Source organism: Leptonychotes weddellii, chromosome 8 (genome assembly GCF_054177405.1).
Source record: "Leptonychotes weddellii isolate Sample4059 chromosome 8, ASM5417740v2, whole genome shotgun sequence".
Taxonomy (NCBI): Eukaryota; Metazoa; Chordata; class Mammalia; order Carnivora; family Phocidae; genus Leptonychotes; species Leptonychotes weddellii.
The window spans coordinates 72,357,958-72,365,714 of NC_138376.1; the positions used below are offsets into that span (position 1 = coordinate 72,357,958).

At 36.9% G+C, this 7,757-nt stretch overlaps 1 long non-coding RNA gene across 1 annotated transcript in view; it reads right to left on the bottom strand.

Annotated features, from left to right (window-relative positions):
- The window catches only part of LOC145723060 (uncharacterized), a 36,911-nt gene extending 33,468 nt beyond the window's left edge, over positions 1–3,443 (bottom strand). Inside the window, exon 1 of the long non-coding RNA XR_014147810.1 lies at positions 345–3,443. This is a non-coding gene — a long non-coding RNA (uncharacterized LOC145723060). The remainder of the gene's footprint in view (positions 1–344) is intronic.
- Between the last annotated feature and the right edge of the window lie 4,314 nt (positions 3,444–7,757).

Here is a 7,757-nt window from a genome sequence, read left to right on the forward strand (position 1 = left end):
CACGATGGCTGATTTCAGACCTCGGTTTTGCCACTTTTCTAGCAACATTACCTTGGACAAGATCACTTACCCTCTCTCTGCCTTAGCACTTCATTTGCAAAGTGGAGTGTAGCAGTGCCTACCTGTCAGGGTTACTGTGAGGAATCAATCTACAAGCATATGTAAAGTAAATATAATGAAGTTAGCACACAATAAGCAGTAAATAAATGTTAATGGTAATGACAGACATCCAACCTGGTATTGTCCGGGGCATGCAACTAGGGCCAGGTCCTAATTCCTCCCCTTTGCTAAACTGGTGAGGGAGCCACACAGACGCTGCAGTAGAGAATGCCCTTGGCACTCACACGCTCTGAGAAGGATGGCTGGAGAGCATATTCTTTCCACCAAAGCTCTAAAGGGTGTGGTGGGTGGAGAATCACCTAGATGATCCTTAGAAAGCCCAGCTGTGAACAAAAACACAGTCTTAGTTTGTTTCTTTCTTTCTTTCTTTTTCTTTCTTTCGATTTTCTTTCTTTATTTGACAGAGAAGGAGAGCCAGATAGCACAAGCGGGGTGAGAGGCGGAGGGAGAAGCAGACTCCCCATGAGGCAGGGAGCAGATGCGGGGCTCAATCCCAGAACCCTGGGATCATGACCTGAGCCGAAAGCAGCGCTTAACCCCCTTAAACGACTGTACCCCCCTAGGTGTCCCCAGTCTTATTTTATTTCATGGGCAGTTATTTTCCTGCCAGTTTGGCTTTAATTAATGTCAAACATGTTCCAAAATGTGAACAAGTCCTTGAGTTTTCTCAGCAAACTAGGCAGTTCCCCCAAATCATCACTAGCCACCTCATTTTGTACATTTTAAAATACGTGCTATAAAGGCTTGAAATGCTGCCACCTAGAGACAGTTACTTCCTAAAGCTAGCCAAGGCAGTGATCTTGAAAGGCCACTAAAATTGAACTTGGCCATGCATTCACAATGCCATTTTAAAATTCTATATTATATGTTGGCTAACTGAACATAATAAAAAAATTAAATTAAATTAAAAAATAAAATTCTATAATGTAAATTGGTTACTTACCTAATTTATATAAGATAAACAGGATCAAGAAAGAGGGGAAAGTAATTCAACTTAGAAATAAACAGCATCCTCTATAACTAATATTTTTAAACCAGTTGTCATTCACAGGCAATGTACTACTTTTGTTTTTATGACTGGAATAATCATTTAGAACAGAATGGGAATGTCTAGGAGTTCGAACTTCTTGCCTTCTGGCCTACCACCCATGCGTGGGGGTCGAAGTCCTACCTGCTGTGCCCTGATAAACCACACACTTCAGGGGAACAGAGAGCAGATGGTGTATACCTCGGCCATTTCCTAGAGCCTCATCTACAGGCTTTCTGTATCTCTCTGCAGGTGTCTCTGTGCACACACCTTTGGGTAAACCATTTTTAGTGTTCAAGAATTGAAATTACACAGTAGAGGACAGGATATAAGCAGCTAGTTAAGTTTTGTGGTTACAATTAGAAATTCTATGAGGATCAGAAGAAAATCAAAGAAAAGTATTTTCATCCCAAAAGAAAGAATGTTTTGTTAATACTATCCATTATGCACAGGGGGAAAAAAAAATCCAACCATAAATATATTGAAGTTTTCCATGACCAATGACCAAGGCTTCCTTTTCAGCCTTCAAATCTCTTTTGCTGACATGACGTTTTCATAATCTGTTGCTCTTTGATTCTTATTAGGCAAACTTTATTATTATTATTTTTTTTACTGTTTTCATCAGTAACCCCTCCCTACACTCTGGTCTACTTTGCATTCATCTACAAACGTCAGGAGTAGAATCATTCCACAATCACCTGCAACTGTCCAGCCTACAATGAGAATGGAATGAAGCAAAGTCATGGTGATATCAGATACATATTTTAGTTCATTTGGTAGAAAGGTGTCACATTTAGGAAAAAATATAGAGAATTTTAACTCCCAAACAGTGTCCTAGCTACAATCCAACAGATACTTAGAAGTCTAAAATGAATAAAAGCTGGCATTCCTTTCCTTAGACATTGGGTCAAGTGGCAATCCAATTTCCCAATTATCCTCGAGAAGAGGCATGATCACTACAACCCCCTATTTATATATAACGCATTCAGAGATGAGACATAAACTCGGGTCTCCATGTTCACAACAGGATAGGATTTTTTAAAGCTTTTATTTTCATTCCAGTTAGCTAACATACAGTGTTATATTAGTTTCAGGCATACGATATAGTGATTCAATAATTCCATACATCACTTGGTGCTCATCACGACAAGGGCATTCCTTAACCCATCCCCCCACCCACCTTCCCTCTGATAACCTTATCAGTTACAGGATAGGATTTGATTGCATTTATCTAAATGCAACCACAATAAAATTATAGATTTCAATTAGGAACAGGCATGGTACTAATACTGTATCACATTTGTTCTGGAAGGCTAGACCAAGAACAAGAAAAAATGTAAGGAACAAGAAGTTCCTCTAATTTTTTTCTCCCTATCTTATCATGATTTTGCTCTGCTACAGTCAAACTCAGGACTATTCCACTCTTTTGAAGAATACAAAACAGCTTCTGATTCCTCTGCCAGCTCCTTACTAAATTGAGTATTTGAGGCTATTTTATAGTATCTGTTATAAGTAATGCTTTTGAATGCCTTTTGTTAATATGCTACTTCAAATAAACAGACAAAATATATGAGAAAAGGATTCATAAGTCACATGAAATTGCAAAAAGAGAAAAAATAAAGAAGCACAGCAAAGCATTCCTGAGATCAGAAACCCAGACACACACAAACACAAATGCAAGTGAAAATAGCCAGAAACAGAGCCATGCCAAACTAAGACATCTCTACAAACTAAGACATCTCATCAAACAAAGCCACTGTGAGATGCAGATAAAAGTCAACATGTGAATAATTGCATATCCATCCCTCGTATTTATATGTGGGGTTCTTCCATTTCATGCAAACTAAAAATTTATTCATGTGAAATCTCAGAACAGGAGGGTGGAGGACCCTTTTCCATCTCTGAATGGCTACCCTCTCCACACTCCTTAAAGGTTAGTGGAGAATAATTATCCTGGAATTTTCCCATGGTGGAAATGGCCTGGCCAAGGTTTTGTCCAGATTCTAATGAGCAGATACTTTTTTGCAAGAAAATTTTCCCTGATTTCTTTTAATAGTTCGTCTAAAGTTAGGTTTTATGTGAGGCCAGAAAAATAATTCAAAAGCTACATCTTAATAATTACTATACTTTGTTCTACATATAAAATTACTTTGAAACATACAATGATTCATTCATTTAAAAAAGTCAGTAATTCTGACCATCTATAATGTATCCAAATTGCATCAGGCTTGTAGAATTCTGGATAACATTAAATGATCTCTGCATTCACCAAATCTTAATAACAGGTATGATTCAAACCTATATATATATAAAAATATATATATTATATATATATGCCGAAATGAAAAGAAATCAGAATTAAATGGTTTCCTAACATCTTCCATACATCATCCATAATAGTACTATATAAATCATATCCAGCCTAATTATTACCAAATTTTCCCTGAAATGATCTAACAGGTAGTGTCATTGCATCATCAAATTGCAGAGTCCTCTTCCATACTCTTGCCAGGGCCCCCTTTGACATAGACAGCTTTCTTGATATACCAGGGTGACATAAGCAAAGCAGAGAATAATTCATAGGGAATTTCATCAACTGACACCCAGTAGCATCACGGGTGCAGAAGATACAAAACCACAAGGAAAGCTCAAAAGAATAAGTTTTTCTCTAAAGTTTTTTTTCACATTAAAATATCTTCTCCAATTCCTTCCCAATTCAGCCTATGACCCAATCTCCAGCATTTCATAATAAATAAAGCTGTTACCAAGAAAAGTAGAAGAAAAGAGCTTTTGATATTTCTTTTTAAGAGTTCCATCTGATGTACTTATCTGGTAATGTACCATATTGCCAATTAGCACTCTAAAGTCTCCATATTCTCAGGTGCTCTAGATATTTTGGTACTTGAGTTACAAAAATCTTCAACAGCAAATAAGTAAAGATAAAAATGTGCCTCCACTTTATCACAAAGAAGGTTGAAATAAGCCTGAAATCAAAATGAAATGCAAAATGAAAACCTCTATGGAGGCATTATTAATTCATTTTTATTAATAAAAAAATTGCATTTCTATAGAAAGCTTCTATGCCCCGTGAACAAAGAAGAGATAACAAAGTCACAGCAGTGACAGACTTTTAAATTCTGGGCCCTTCTCCTGGGGACCCAGGGCAGTTCATCTAAATTGAGTTCTAGGCTGTTAGAAGACATAACTGTATGATTACTAAAAGATCATAACTAAAGTCACATAAATTTCCTTGAGCTAAAATTCACAGATACTCAACAATGTGTAATGTTGTCATTGGAATGGTTCCACAATTAACAATATTAGCATTTTCTTATCTGCTTTATAAAGGTGGACTAGAGTAAATGTACTTATTCTTTTCTCACATGTAACTCTGCTTTACTCAAATCTTCCTCTGACTATATTCAAGTCAAAATAAGAGGAATCTTCTTGCCTCTAACCCTAAGTTAATTTTCATAGTCTCTCCACCATATTATATTCCTCCTCAACCACAGCCCATGGCTTCCTGGTGATAGTCAAAATAACCAGTATCTACTGCTTCACTGAGGAGTTCTGCCTAGCCTGCCTTTCCTGTCTTAGGCCCTGGTGCATGGCCACTCAAATCCTCTGCTGTAGTTGGGCCAGTTCAAGCACAACGACCCACTAGCACACAGCATTGTTCCTCAATTTTCTCCACCTGGAATGAGCTCTCATCTTTTTCTCCATCAGTCTGAACCCTACTCTTGACTTCAGTGTCAGGGACAGTCTCATGTTCTCTCTGAAGCTGTCCCTAACCAGCCCGTCTCACAGTCGTCTGTAATTCTCAGGGAATTATATTGCATTTATTGTCTTTGCCAGTCAATTAATATTTGTCATATTTCTTATATTTTTAATTAACTACTTGAATATTTATATAGCTCTCCCCACACATATATTTAAATTTAGTAAGAAATAGAGACACTTTTTTATTATTGTTTTTGCCTTTAATTGCCATCCCTCAGTGTACTGCACATAGCAGGTGTTCAACCAATTCTTAATTTACTCAAATAAACTCAAAGAGCAACATAAGGGATTCATGCTACACATAAAACATTCCTTTCCAGAGAAAACTGCTAAGCATTGCTCTAAGTTGCCAAGAGGAATCTTATCCCCTGGGTGTTATTAAAAATAGGTACACACTACATTGTGCTGGATGGTGTAAAGGAAAGTAATAACTCTGGAAAGGAATAACCAAGGGTGTATTGGCCCCAGTTCTCCCCTGTTATATTATTCTTTAGGTATTTCAATGCCTTCCAGACTATAAACATCCAAAAGAAAGAGATAATTTAGTACCTGGGTGGGTGCTTTAGTTTCCAGTGGATGCAGGGAAGGAAGTAAACCATTAGTGACAGTGAGCCCTATTTGTGGCTCTAAAGTTAGGCCTGATAAATCTGTGAAAGTTCTAACATATAAAATATAGCAATATCACTTCATATCAGGTAGTTTTCACAATGCATACTTTTTACATTAGCCAGAATCTACTACCAACCCATCTCTCCATTTCATCCTTCAATTTCATCTCTCCTGTCATCAACTCTGCCTTTGGACTGGTCTGCTAGACCACGTACATTTAATGCAATTATGGATATATTGCTACTTGGTTTCTATTTGTCCCGTTTTTTGATTCTTAGTTCCTCCTTTCCTGACTTTCTTGGGGGTAGGAGGAGTTACCGAATAGTTTTCAGTATTTCATTTTAAAGCATATATTGACTTTTTAGCTATATCTGTATCATTTTGGGTGGTTATCCTACAGATTAACACCACAGTCTATTTAGACTTAATGGTATATTAATTCATGTAAAATTAACAATCTTGTGAGAGTAAAATTCCACTTAACTACTTCCTATTATTTTGCTATTGTTTTTATATATTTTACTTGTGTTATAAATGTCATGAACCTCAGTCAGTTATCTTATGCAGAGAATAGGAGTAGAAAAAAAGAGTAATATTTTATACTTACCTACATATTTGCCATTTCTTGCTCTTTTCTTCTTCCCAGTAGATCCAATTTTCATCAGGTGTTATTTCTCTCTGGCATGAAGACCAGCCTTGAATATTTCTTAAAAGTACAGGCCTAATGAGAACTAATTCTCTGAGCTTTCGTTTATCTGAAAATGTTTCTATTTTTGCCCTCATGTTTTAAGAGTATTTTCCTTGGATATAGAACCCTAGCTCGACAGTTATTTTATTTTTCTTCCAGTATTTTGGAGATGCCATTCTATTGTCTTCAGTCTTCCCATGTTTCTAATGAGAAGGCAGCTAACATTCATATCACCGTTCCTGTGTACACAATGTGACGGAAATCCGTGTTTGCTTCCCAACACTTTGACTATGATGTGCCCGAAGCGCAGCTCCTCTTTTTATATTTACCCTTTTTGGAAAATGCTGAGCTTCCTGGATCTGACAGATGATGTTTTTCACTTAATTTGAGCCATTGTTTCTTCAAATATTTTTCTTCCCCATTCTGTTTCCTTTTTTTTCTGAAATTCAAACTAGTCATATGTTACATCACTCAATATCATCCCATAGGCCACTGGAGCTATGTTAATTCTTTCTCCAATCTTGGTTTTCCTTCTCTTCTTCAGATGAGATCATCTTTATTGACCTATCTTTTAGTTACTGCCTCTCTTCTGCTTCCTCCAATCTGCTGTTAAGCCCATTCTGTGAATTTTTATCATTTCAGAAACTGTACTTTTCAATTCTAAAATTTCTAGTTTTTTATAGATTTTCATTCTTTAGTATTACAGGAGGTCCTCAAAAAAAAAAAATAACCACGAATTGACTCATGAGTTGGACCCAAGCAGTCAGAGGCTCCTCATTCCCTTCCCTGTCCTTGAAAGGTACATTCCAACCACTGTTCCCATTCTAGGAGCCATTGCAAGGACACAGACTTGCAAGAGGAATGTGTTGTTGAAACTATCTGGACTGAATATGATACCCCACTGAGGCTTCTATATAAACTTTAGATTCTGGTGGGTGAGTATGGAGATCTAGTCGTCTTGCAGATGCCCAAGACAAGCCTCATATGTAAGTTCCTTTGCTTATTAAAACTACCATCTACCAACCTGGAGTGGTTTATTTGGTCTCTGCTTGCCTTATGTGTATGGGGGCCAGTTTTGAATTTCACTCTGGGAACTCCCTAGGTTGTGAACCAACATTTACTGAGATTTCTCATCTGTTCACTCTTTATATCTATTGTTCCCCTTAGGTCATTTAACATATTTACAAAATCAAGCTTAAAGTCTTTGTATGCTAATTTTTACATCTGATTCATTTGCTTTTTTGTCTTGATTATGGGCCACGTTCTTTTTTTTCTTTTTTGCATGTCTAAAAATTTGGGTTGTATTTTAGATACTGTGTTTCATTGTAGAAATGCTGGGATCTATTATTTTCCCCAGAAAGTGTTGGGTTTTGTTCTGGAAGGAAGTTAAATTACTGGATGATTATTTAGAATCTGTGGAGGCTTACTGTTATGTTTTGCAGGGGTGGGTGGGTGGAAAATCCATGAGGTTTACCAAGTTCCCTAATTTGAAAGGACTCAAACTCTGAACTCTGTCTTCTCTGCTTTGAGAAG